The sequence below is a fragment of the Ursus arctos genome, unplaced genomic scaffold (genome assembly GCF_023065955.2).
Source record: "Ursus arctos isolate Adak ecotype North America unplaced genomic scaffold, UrsArc2.0 scaffold_7, whole genome shotgun sequence".
In the NCBI taxonomy this organism is placed as follows: domain Eukaryota; kingdom Metazoa; phylum Chordata; class Mammalia; order Carnivora; family Ursidae; genus Ursus; species Ursus arctos.
Window position 1 is genome coordinate 15,152,505 of NW_026623089.1, and position 14,209 is coordinate 15,166,713.

Genomic DNA, 14,209 nt, shown 5'->3' on the forward strand with positions numbered 1-14,209 from the left:
ATAAAAGGACACTCAGAGAACAAAAAATGAAAATTAAAATTTTCATTTTAATTAGCCAAATTTAAATTAAAATACAATCAAAGAAAGTCTAGAAAATAAAGTCTAGGAGATCTCCTAGAAATTAGAATAAAAAGACAAAGTTTCTCCTCTTAGCAAGGAGGGAAAAACTAGGGGGAAAAAAATTCACTAATGATTATGCATAATAGACTCCATATTAAATTAAGAATTTATAATATTGTAAATTTATTAATATGTACATTAATGGCACAACTCCTATGTAGGAGAAGACAAAATATGTATCAATTTCAACATAAGATTTCTCAGAACTGAACTGAGCTTGCATATGAAAGACCCACTATAGCTTAAAACATTGAATTAAAAGATTCACAAATGGAAAAAAAGGGTGGAAAAGGCAAATGGAATGGATTGGAAATAAGAATAGCACTGAAATTCTCAACAGAAAAATTAGATGCTCAAAGTGGAGATAGAAGGGAAATTATTGTCCACCTAGAATTCTATACCCAGCCAAGCTATTAATCAAGTATGAGGATAAAGACATTTTCAGACACACAAACATTTGTAAAATTTATCTTGTAGGGTACCCTTCTTTAGAAAATTCCTGGAGAATGGTAAAGGGAGAAGAGACTAAACATAAAAGAATTGTAAAGAGATATCCTAGAATGACAGACAGCTGTGCCTCAAACCAACAGAGCAACCAGTCCAACCTGGAACAGAGCTGCGGAGGGAGGTATAACTAGGAAAATAATAGATATGAGTGCTTGGAACTGTTTGAGCTTTGGGGGAAAAAATACTAATAATATGTGACATATCTTGGAATATTTGGGAAGAAAATAGAATAAGCACACAGAAAACCAAGTAAATGAACAAAATGAAGCAATTGTTGACTAAGAAAAAAGGAAACTTGTACAAGATGGTTTATCAGTAAACAATATTTACTATATAAACACTATTGATTTACCAAAAATTTATAATATGTCTACATTTAAAAAATGGGAGAAGGATAAAGATGGGTAGGGCTAAATCCTTAATTACTTAATAAGAAGTAATTGCATGTCCAAAACTGATAAATCTAGAACTAGCAGTATAATCCTACTACACTGAAGAGTTGAAAGTTGTTTTATCTTAGGAAATAGGGAATAGGGGCAGGAGATGTAGCATTTTATTATAAGGCTTTTAGTACTCTTTGATTGAAAGTTAAAATTTACTTCTAAAAAAATAATAAATTAAAAATATGGGTTCATAAAAAATTTAAAAGGTGGTATATGGCCTAAGACAAAAACTTGGGTTTGATTTCTGATTCTGCCTCCTATATACAGATTACTCTCGCATGACCCATTAACTTCGATGCCTCAGTTTTCCCACCTATAAGATGGGGAAAATCAAACTACCCATCAATGTCCATTTCCAAGCTCACATGAGGGTCCAAACAGAAAATATGAAAGCACAGGAAATGAGAAAGCATTATACAAACTTTGATATTTAATGTTCATCAAAAACTACTCTTAGGAACAGAATTCATTCTAATTCCATGAAATGAATTTATGGAATTACATCAAAAGAGATTTAAGTTTGATACAACACAAATACAAAACACAAAATCACAAAGAAACAGAGCTAGAAAGGCTCATTATTTTGAAGATGGATCTAGTCCATTTTATAAATGAGGTGCTGGGACCCAGAAAATTGAAGGATCTTATCCAAAGTCACACACAGTGACAGAGCCAAGTCTAAAGCCCTAGTTCTTCTGAAATGCAATGCAGTTTTCTTTGTCCTGTACCTCATAGTTCAGACCAATGGGAGACATGTTCAGGTTAATTTATCATCCACGCTTAGTTCCAGAAAGGCCTTCCAAAGCTCTGCAAAGTGACTTGCCCAATGTCACACAAGTTAGTGACAGCAGAGGCAAAGCTAAAGCTAAGAAAGGACAGACAGCCGAAGAACGAACCTTGAACCTGAAACTTGGAACCAAATGCAAGTTTACTAGCAGAGCTAAAGGCATACATTGAAAGCTCAGCTCAGAATCTGCAACATAAAAATTATCAATTAATATCCGTTAACTTGTTAACTAAAGTTCCTGCCCGAGTACAGAGAGAAAAGCCAAAAAGGAAATAGGCATACTTTTTTAAAAAATGCAATTAGACAAGCCAAACCAGCAGCAAAATTCCTCTTGAAAATGGAGATGTAAGAAGTTGATTTACCAAACAGGAGGAGGATGCAAGAAAGAAGAAAATAAAGGAAGAAAAGGCATGGCCCCATGCCTGATAAAATGTGTCCAGAAGGGAACTTTCCAACCTACTGCAAGACACCTACAAGGCTTCCCTATCCTCTGCTCACTGGGGTAATGTTGAGAGGAATGAGGGCACCCAGAAGATAAAAAGGTGAGAAACCTTCTCTCCCTTCTACACCCAGGCAATCATTTGCTGTCACTTTCCTTCCTTTGAAGGGAGAACAAAACTTTAAAAATACAATTCTGTCAATAAAAATGAACAAAAATCCAATTTGAATCAGGTAACAAAAAAGAAAGTATTACACTCTTTTATTTTCAGAAGTCATTATTTTTCCCCAATAGGTAATTCTAATTTCTCAAGGTGACTCTAATATTAGTAATCACTGCACTACCCTGCATCGTGCATCTTACATTCAAACAAACCCACTCTAAACGGGGTCATACCCTGGAAAGTAGTGTCATTGATCACAGAGGGGTACTTGTGATTTTGAGAAACAGAAAGGATTCTTTTAGTTGTGAAAAAATCCAGCTGCTACAATCACACTCCTAAGGCCTCGCCCACATGTAGTAAACCAGGTAGAATCTCTGTAAAAACCTTTGGTGAAGTTGAGGTTTGTTTCATGTTTCCTCTGTTTGAAGAAAAAGCAGGCACAGTAAGAAAAACAGGAAGTACTTAAAAAACAAAAGCTCCCAAGCAAAATAAACAATTCAGAAGAATAACATACTAGCTTTTAGAAAGCTGCTTAGGGTCCTGACACAGGAAAATATGTTTATGTTTACAAGGAAAAGAGCATGAAAGAGAATTATGGACCTTCTGATCAGGAGAGATGAAGCATCAGGATGCAGCAAGGTTTCTCTGAGTAGAGCTCAGAGACAAAGAAGAACTACAAAACAGCACATATATAAAAAAAGAAAAATATCTGACAAATGATAGCCAGGCCCCACAAATCCCGATAACACGACATTCTACTTATTAAAAACATCAGTCTTGGAAGACTCCAGGCACAGTAATTTTGAAAATGTACACAAGTAAATTAAAACCAGCCTTACAATTCTTCTTATTGTAAGTCCCTCGCTCATGTCCCTCTGCAAAGCTGATGTGAAATTTTTAAATTAAATGGAAAAAGTCAACATGAACATTGCTGATTTTCAGCAAGACCCCCAAGTTTTCCATTTTTAAAAAATTAGAATGTAGTCTGAAAGTCTTTTTGCACATGAAGAGGACATAAATTTTTCTAGGAAAACTGGCTCTTCAGGAAAGAGAGAAAATGTTTTACCCACAACTAGAAAGCATGTGCAAGAATTTTGTTTATTAAATTATCTAAACCACTTGATAGCAGACATTTTTTGAAATATTTTATGGCCATGTCCTTTCTCACTGGACACAGTCCTTCGGTTTAGGAAGGTAGCACGAGACAGTGCCAAGAGAACAGGACTCAGAGCCAGAAGACCCAATCTCCACTAAACAGTATACTGTTTAGTATAAACGTTTATATACTCACGGCAGTTCCTTCATTTGTAAAATAGCAAGAAATAGTGGCCTTCTGAATGTCATTGGGAGAATTAAAATACCAAATGATGTAAAATCTTAAAGGTATTTTTTAATACTCTGAAGAACTACTTGATGGGGCCTGCTTTTATTCCTTCCTGGAGAACACTGCTGTAGGACCCAGGGGGGCCATGGGATCCTCGGGAGCCAAAGAGCAAGCTTAGTAATTCCTCTGCATCTTGAGGCCCATCTCCTTTTTCCCAGATGGCAGCAACTTCACTACACATTGCCTTATGCCAGATGAGGTTAGTGACCGTGTGGGGGGACCACGGCAACCAGAGAACAAAACACACTACCACCACACTCTGACAAAAACTTGGAACTCAGTGGCTTTGTCCTTCAACTCAAGGATTTGGGGGCACTTATTATATTGCAAATACCTTTAAAGAGCTAACACAGTTTGTACCAATCATTAACATCTTAACACGAATGAGGCTACCGATTTCCTGAGAATAGTTTTGATCGATAAGGAATATAAGAAAAGTATAAAGATATATTACCTCCATTGCCACCCCCAACAACCTGCCCCCCACCCCAGGACACACACAGCACACACATAATATGAACATTCCTTGACTCCCTGGCCTGTTCAAAGGAAAATGAATCTGAAAAGTCCTAACTCTCTTTAGTGATTTAGTAAAATATAATGTCCGTGGAAGAAATGTTTTTATTTTTCAAAGAAGGTCAACAAGGGAACAAACACAAGGGAATTAAATACTGATGGTGAGATTTTAGACAGAGTAGCTCCTGGATGAAAGATTTGATATGCACCTCAAGTCAATCATAGTAGATAGCTACATACTTCCAAGTAGAAATTGGACTACAGTGGGACTTTGGCATCTCTGACTACACAATGAATACATTCAAGGAGAGAATCAGAATGAAAGGTTAGGTCTTCACTAGGAAGCACCCTCCCCAAACCCAAGTCTGGCAGGAATCATCAGCAACAGTCCTATTTTTAATGGCTAGGAGGATGCTTAAGGAAATGTCTATCTCTAAGATTACCCCAAGTCTCTTCTGCATAAATAATAACATCATTACTGACAGATTCTTGGCTCAACTGATCTTCTTTTAAACATGCAGACTAGTCAAAGTGAAATACTTATTAGAGAAAGATTGGAAAGGGTGAAACTGGAAATGCTCACTCAAAATAAGAAAAAAAATCAACCTCATTAAGAGAGAAAAAAATATGGGCGATTCTGAGCTAGCCAAACACCAAAAATATGTCTGAATAAACAGCAAAGAAGCAATATTGTGTTGGTATGATGCCGTTGAGGGTGCAGTAACTCAAGGGAAACCACCAAAGAAACCAGTGCCAACCCCCTACATGCTCACAAGGCTTGTAGATGCCCAACAGTCCTGGCGGGTCTACAGTGTTATATCAGGTGGGAACATTTCCCCTGGCTTATGATCAGTGTATGCCCTAAAGCCTCAGGACTTCCTAGTGCTCATTATTTTTATTCTAACTCTGTTGCTGCAACTGCTATCCTCATTCATATGAATGCCTAATCTTTCTGAATCATCTTAAACTATCTGTAACAATTATCCCATGATTTAAGTTTCTAAAGTTAATTGTTAAGTTAAAAAAAAAAGACTCTTTCACTAGTTTAAATTTTTTCTGCTTTTTCATTTTATCATGTGCCTTTGAGTCCTGAAATATTAGAAAATATAAATTAAAATGTCCAATTATCCTTGTCTTTAACATGTATTATTTTATAGCTCTTCTCAGATTTCTACTTTTTTTACCCCAACTAAAAAGTCATTCACTCCTGGGTTCGAGAATGCTCCACTGGTTATAATTATTTTAGCTGACCTTGTCTAAATTATTTCTTATCTGGCTCACTTTTGAGATGAAGAAGGTAAATGGAACGCGCCATTCAAAATTAGAAGGTGCACTTTGTAAAAAAAAGAACAAAAATTTATCACAATATTTTCTACAAACCAGGATAGTTTCTTATTATTGATTACCACTGCTCTTTAAGCTGTATTCTTTGAACTATTTGTGATGGTGTCTACATATTTTCCAAAGGGTTAGCCCTAATTCAATACCCACAGTATATTACTTAAATTATTTCTTTCTGAGATGCATTAGAATCATAGAATTTCAAGGTCAATTTCTACCGTTGGTATGTTCATCTATGTGGCTAAATAAAATGTCTAAGTACTTACAGATTTCCATGATTATGGATTTTGAATAATCCACTACCCCTTTACCATCTGCACTAGATAATTATGAGAGATAAGCCCTTAACTCCTTCTGAGGAAAATTATCCTGTCCATATCCTCCACTGATAAAGCCTACTTAGGCAGCCATGTTTTGTACACATGATTCTGCTCTCCTCTGCCACAGATAATTAGCACAGAGGCATATGCCAATCTGGGGGCAGCCAATCCTTAGGCTCACCACAGTTGTACAAGGTGACTTGGCACAAAAACTCTAATCAAACAGGGATGAACTAGGGCAATCAAATTCTCACTTTTGGGAATTTGAATTAGGAAATATAGAGAGAATTAAATAATCAAGAGCAGGAACTCAAGTTGAAAATTTGTGCAGAAAGAGATAGTGAGACTACTGGTTAGAGAAGGAACAAAAAAGGTAGAACTCAATTTATGAGAAGGTTGAAATTATGAGGAAGAAAAATTATAAATGGCAACTGTGACAAAGAGAAATGATGAGAGTATAAGATGAAGAGAAAAAAGGCAATTTACTTGTGAAATAACAGATTTTGATTCATTTTCATGGATTTTTAAAAAATCAGAATTTAGCATGAAAACTCCTATATGACCAAAGGATATCTTTTTTTTTTTAATATTTTATTTATGTCTTTGACAGAGAGAGACAGCGAGAGAGGGAACACAAACAAGGGGAGTGTGAGAGGGAGAAGCAGGCTCTCCACCGAGCAGGGAACCCGACGCAGGGCTCAATGCGGGGCTCGATCCCAGGACCCTGGGATCATGACCTGAGCTGAAGGCAGATGCTTAATGGCTAAGCCACCCAGGCATCCCTCCTATATGATGAAAAGATATCTTGTGCTTAGAAAGAACATTTCAATTTTTTGAACTTTGAATTTTACACGGGTGAGTATTTAGTCCAGGGTCCTTTTCTTTTTCTTTCTTAGGATTTTATTTATTCATTTGCTTCATTTTAATGGGGGGGGAGGGGCAGAGGGAGAGAGAGAGTCTCAAGCAGACACCACACTGAGGTCAGAGCCCGATGGAGGACTTGATCTCATGACCCATGAGATCATGACTTGAGTCAAAACCAAGAGTTGGATGCTTAACTGACTAAGCCACCCCACCAGGGTCCTTCTAAATACATTCTAACTAGTATTTCTATTTTTTGATACCATAGTTAAACAACGTCTTTGCCAAAAATGCCTAGTATAAGTAGCATTCTGTAAATGCATGTTATTTGAAGAGTATTAATAAATACAATTCCTTAATTTTGTTACTTACTGTCAGCTCTTTGCTTGTTGGTCACACCACTGGGATGGGCATTAGATATAACTTAAAAAGAATACTTGAGTGCCCAGTTGATCAATAGTCCACTTTGGCCTCAATATCTGAGATCTCTGCTTCTTTGTCCACACAGAGAACATTTCCAGCCATGTACAAGCTGTGTCAGGACTTGCCTTAAAAGTAACAATTTAGATCAAATTCAACAAACAAGAATCTTTTTGTTATGTTAAAAATAGAGATAACCGGAACTTTTCCAATAAATTTTATAAAAATCTCCAGATGTGAACTTCACTTCAGAAGACAGTCTGTTCCTAATTTTAAGGGATTTGATTTGTTTTGCTTGTTTTACTGCAGAAACAAATTTCCCCTGGCAATCGGGGTTGATATTTTCTTAAACTATTTTTTTCTTAATTTTTCCTGTGAAGGGAAAACTATTTTAATTGGCATTTATCACAAGACAGAATAAGAATCATTTCAGTTCTCAAATTTTGGAAGAAACATTTCCCATCTGTTTCAGTAACCCCACTGGCTAATTATATTGCCAAGAATAATTTGTCACAAACAGAAAGACCATTCTTTGGAGGAAAACTCTTACTGCTTTATCTGATTTCACATACTGATTGATGAGCAATTTATAGAAAACTTTTGATACTAACTGATGCCATGGATTTATTTCATGAATTAGATTCCGAAAGGAATCGCAGAAGGCTGGTTAATAATTTACATTGCTTGGGGGCGCCTGGGTGGCACAGCGGTTAAGCATCTGCCTTCGGCTCAGGGCGTGATCCCAGCGTTCTGGGATCGAGCCCCACATCAGGCTCCTCTGCTATGAGCCTGCTTCTTCCTCTCCCACTCCCCCTGCTTGTGTTCCCTCTCTCGCTGGCTGTCTCTATCTCTGTCAAATAAATAAATAAAATCTTTAAAAAAAAATAATTTACATTGCTTGAAAAACAAGATGGAGTCTCTTAGTTCAAATTATATCAGAGAAGTTGCATATATTATCCATATTCTGCTTTTAAAGTGTAGTCCTCTGGAACTTGAATGGGTTTACCTGAGAAGGAGGAGATAGAATGCCAGCACTGTGTCTGCAATTCCATCACCTCTGTGATTTCAACAGTGCAAGTGGGCAGTAGAGTGTGGTCATGAAGACTGCGGGCTCTACACTGGGCTGCCTGGGCTGGAAACTCGGCTCGAGCACTCCCTTGCATGGCAAATTATTGGTGCCTTGGATTGTTCATCTGTAAAACGGGCATATTAATCATAATAGTAACTATCTCATAGAGTTGTTGAGAATTAAATTACACTTAAAGCTCAATGAATATTAGCTATCAATATTAATAACATTGTTACTATTATTGTTGTTATTGTGAATTATTGTGTTATTACATGCCTTTGTGTGTTAACAGCTTCCTGGTCTCCTAGATTTCTAAGAAAAGTAAATTCTCCCTGGGAAGGGTCTCTCCTTGAGCTTTACTTCTCCGTGTGGTTTTCAATGCGGGCTGTACATTAGAATCACCTGGAAAGCTTACGGGAAAAAAATGAAAGAGCAATACCTAGGATCCATCAAGAAGAGATTCAAAGTTAACTGGCCTTGAATAGGGCCCAGGCACCTTTTTTTTTTCTTTAATTCCCCAGGAGTTTCCTAATGTACAGCCAGGGTTGAGAACAACTGACTGCTTGATCTTACCAACAACAGCTAAATACGAGCAGGGAGCAAACCTTAGGAAAAGCACACCAGCACTAGAAAGGCAGACGAAGGAGGTGCTACCAGCAGAGCAAGAGAAATCGAAGACGGAGGACCTCTCAGCGTTTGGCAGGAGGAGCCATGCTAAAGAGCACACATCTTAGAGCTCATCCTAGCATAGTTATTTCTTGAGGTGATGCTAAGGTTAGCCTTAACAATCAGATATCCTGGTGACCTCTGCCCTTCCCTATGCCTCCAACTGCACACCTTACTTTTTAAGTGCCTCCACTTAAAAAGCATCAGATCCCTTCTTTGGATACACAATTTGTAAATCCCAACAAGGAGCCCCATTTCTTTAGTGATAAATTATACCTCAGACAGATGGAGTGTAGTTACTCTGATGAATGGTTTCAGCTCAAGGGACTCTTAACCACTAAATAGATGTGTTTCTTCTTTTGAAGGAATAAGAGGCTCCAGACCTTGGGGATGAACTAGGTTCTTGTTCTTGTGTTGTAATAGCATCAAAAGCTCACTTTTCTCTGAACCTAAAGGAGACGGGAACAGGAGGATGATAAGCATAATACCCACATTCATAGTGTCAGAGAAATGGGCCGTGCAGGAGGAGCAGGAAAAAAGTCTCACATTTCTGATGCTTTATAAAATCCTGAAATTGTGAGCGATCTTACCCTTTAATTTCTGTCTTCACTCCACAAGTTCATTAGAGAAAAATTTCAAAAAGTAGTGAAAAGCACAAAAAGGAGGTAAAAAATGACTCACACTTCCAATACTCTTTTCTATTCTTTATTTTCAGTGTATAAAATGAAGAGTAAGGGGCCCCTGGGTGGCTCAGTTGGTTAAGCGTCTGACTTGATTTCAGCTCAGGTCATGATCTCAGGGTCATGAGATAGAACCCCAAGTGGGCGTGAAGCCTGCCTAAGATTCTCTCTCTCTCTCTCTTCCCTTTGCCCCTTCCCCCAAAAAAAGTGAAGAATGAAAGTCATCCCCCCTTCCATCTCTCCATAAACGCTTACCAAAATGTTTTATATGTGTTTCATAAACACCTTACCATTATCTCATGTTTCCGTGACTATGCTAAGCACTTTATGGGAATTACCTCATTTAATCCCTACGATAACCCTCAGAGATAGATACTATTAGTATCTCCCTCCCCCTACCCCCATTTTAGAGGTGAGAAAACCGAGCCTTAGAGAATTTACCCAAATTCCCCTCATTTATTCACTCAAGAAATACTTATTGAGTCACTACTCTGTGCCAAGCTCTATTCCTAGGCATAGGGAATAGAAGAGTGAATCAGCCAGACGTATCTAGAATGCACCTCTTATCTCCTCTGCTACTGGCATCCAAGTGTAAACCACCATCATCTCTCCCCCTAGATGATTGGATCCGTGTGGTCCGTGCCATTTCCCGCTCTACTGTGCTGCCTCATCAAGCCCATGCTCTCTGGTGCACACCTGTGTCATCTAGGACCTCGAGACATGGATTATTCCCCTCATTGCTGCAGTGACCATGTTCTCTGAATTCAAAGTATGAACTTACAAGTTCACTCTGTTAAAGCTAAAGGATAATTAAGGAGGAAATGAAAACACAGATTACTTTCTCTGAAGAGTACATTAGATGAAATACAGATTATTTTCTTATACTTGCAGGTAAGGCCACAGGATCTAAGGGATTTCCTCTCTCACCAACAACGCTTATTTCCAAAGCAAAGGAAACTTAGGTTCACAACTGTAAATGTTTATGCTTTATGTCCAATGTAAGAAGTACAGCGTTAGGCTCTAGCAGTGGCCTTTGCAATGAAGTTGAAAGCACTGTTCAATGATATGGGGCAGGCACAGAAGATTACATCTACTGCCCAAGAACTGAACGAAGTGTTTCAGTGATGATACACATTGTTCCGAGAACCTTCTATTTAAACAACGTGACACTGTGTAGGAGATATAGATTAGATCATACTTTACTTCTAAAATTTTGAGGTAAGCCAGGGCTAATGTGCATGTAAACTAGATTTAGGTCCATCAGCTCTGAAGTCTTTCTTTGTTGATACTTGATACCTTTCCTTTGTTGATTTTTTTAATAGAGAACTTTCAGTTCCTGATTGTGATAAAAAATGCATTTAGGAAATATGCAGTAAATTGGCAGCACAAGACAAGTTGGATATCCAGCTTTTCTTCCAAATATTTATTTCTTAAAGAAACTATATTAACACATATAAATGTAGGGGCGCCTGGGTGGCTCAGTCGGTAAGGGTCTGCCTTTAGCTCAGGTCATGACCCCAGGCTCCTGGGATCAAGCCCTGTGTCAGGCTCCTTGCCCAGCACGGAGCCTGCTTCTCCCTCTCCCTCTGCCTCTCCCCACTGGCTTGTGCTCTCTCTCATTCACTCTCTCTCTCAAATAAATAAAAATCTTTAAAAAAATATGTAAAACTAAACTGCTTAAATAAAAAAATCATCCATAACTATACCATCAAAGCACAATAGTTCTTCTCATTTTTCTCCTTATCTGTCTAGTCTTTGTATAGGCTCACTCTTTAAAAAAAAAAAAATTCAATTTAAAGGAAGAATTGGATCACTCATTATAGTTCAGTTAAGACACTGCCACACTGTTTGTAGGAAACCCTTTAAGTAGAGAAAACTTGATATGCTGAAATTACAGCACGCCGGAGCTAGAAGGGGCCTCCGAGATGATCTGGTTCCGGCCCTGCATCTTAGCGGTGTCTGTGTTGTCTGTATTGTCAGTGTTAGCAGTTAGCTGTAACAGATGCTGCCGTTCATTCAACGTCAGGAATATGTGCTAGATACTTCCTATTATTTCTATTCTTCCTGGCAGTTCTGCAAAGAGGGACAGGGTAGAAATGGCTTGCGTTTGAGTCCTATGACATGGGAACAATAGCACTACCCTCCTTGGGTTTGGAAAGGGCTCATGGAGGCAGCATAGGGAAACCACTTGGCGTGGCACCCAGTTATTTTTATGGTCATCATCCATTTTTCAGATGAGAAAACCAAGGCTCAGAAAGGATAAATGATGTGGTCACACAGTTTGTGTTCCTCAGTTTCTCACGTAGTCACCTGGATACTGCCGGGGGACAGTGTTTCATAAATGTACATATTTCAAAATCCCCTGGGGTTCGTGATAGAAATTCCATTTCCAGGGCCCTTCCCACACTGACTCAACCAGATGCTGGCTGTAGAGAACCAGGAACATGCATTTTAGAAGCTCGCTGGGTACTTCTGTGCCCTAAAATTAAAAACCGCTGATGCTCAACTTTTCAAACTCATCAGCCAAGTTTCTGGGCTCCAGCCCAAGTTTCTCACTCTGTGAAATGGGAATAAGATTATTTCCCCCGGCCTAGTTGGGAGGATTAAAATGGTATATTTTATAGGAAAGTGCTTTGTAAACTGCAAAAGCATGATTGTTTCTCTGTCTCAGTCAGGTCCTTGCCAAGAACAATGTCCAATGTTTCCAAATTAATAGCATCATCACAGATACAGTTCATGCTAGGCCAATCAGATAGCCAATGAAATTGTATTTCGTTTGTTTTTTCTCATCATTTAACCTTAGCTCTCAACAAATATGCACTGTTTTGAAGACTTAATGTCATCCCCTTCCAACTCCCACCGTCATAGTTTTCCTAAACAAAAACTGGACCTTGCCACAATTGATGTTAAATTTTATTCTCCACTATGTTCTTTCCTTGCCTGCTCCAGTAGAATTACAGTTCCGGCGAGGAGAAAGCCTGCAGTTTGCTTTGTACTCCAGGTTTTATATCCTGAGCTATTAAAGTGTGTCTGACATTTTCTTTTCCAGGTCTATGATTACGAGTTAAATCAGCACATAATCAAACCAGCCCACTTGGCTAATCTCCCTCTTACTAGAGTTGCTTTTAGGGAAGGGAATATGAGCAGCATGTAAAGATAAAAGAAAAAGCCCATAAGCCACAAGAGTATGGACTAACGTGTGAGCCGTGGGAAGGGCTGGACTGAAGTAGCAATAAGGATGTGCCCCAGTGAGAAACAGCATGAGCTGTTTTCTTGCTACTCTATCCCGTGAAGCTAGCCTCTCCATGGAAACTCCTCCCAAAGAGAATGGAAAAATTTTAGCTGGAAGAATGTGGGTGTTGATCTGCCTGAAAGAAAATGTACAGACCATGTACTCTCAGGATGTCTGCTTTCCCAGACCCCTATACTACAAAATCGGTGGACATCTGTTGTTTCCTGTTTGACTAGTTTCTACTTTGCTCCATCCTTGTGAGTCTTGCACAGAGACCAATGCTACTTTTGATTTCTTGACTCGAAGACCAGGGGTAGACATATAACCCAGGGCTAACCTATACATGCTCTGCCCTGGGATTCTCTTTAAAACTTGAAGCTGGAAGGGAAGAAACTTTGCGGTTTTGGCCACATAGCTGAAAAGAGGAGACGAAAGAGATAATGTCAGTTATCATCACTACCATGGAGAGAAAATCTGTTTGTTGAAAGAGAGCATAAAGCCTTGTAGAATTCAGGGGCGCCTGGGTAGCTCAGTTAGTTAAGCGTCTGCCTTTGGCTCAGGTCATGATCCCGGGGTCCTGGGATGAGGTCCTGGGATGGAGCCCCCTGTCAGGCTCCCTGCTCAGCTGGGCGTCTGCTTATCCCTCTTCCTCTGCCCCTCCCCAACCCGCCCCCACTTGTGCTTGTGTACGCGCTCTCTCTCTCTCTCAAATAAATAAAAACAAAATCTTTAAAAAAAATTTTTTTTTTAATTTTAAAGCCTTGTAGAATTCAGGAAAATTGGGAGTGAGGTGGGGACCCTGCTTCCTGGTACCTGCAGTTACCCAGTACCCTTCTGAAAAGTTCTCTTATGGCTTAAACCAGTCTGAGTTAGCGTTCTGTTCTTTGCAAACCAAAGAGTTTTCACTAAACACTACTGTGTCCTGCCCCAGTTCCCTTTTATCTCCTCACCCTGCACCTGAATACACAGCATTCCTCATTTCCAGACTCCAAATCTGTAGGGAGTTATCTCTACACGTTTCTCATCTCAATGAACCATTCTTTTGGGAAGTAGCATAAAAATGCTAGTGAACTAATTCCCTTGAGGTAGTTCATGACTAATCCTGGCTTAATGAGCTACTTTTCCCAGGTTATCATGCATCTTAATACTACTGCTACTACTAATAATAATTACAACAACAATAGGTACTATTCATTGTGTTGGGTACTATGCTAAACACATATATGTGTTAACTCACTCAGTACTTCCAACAACCCTACTA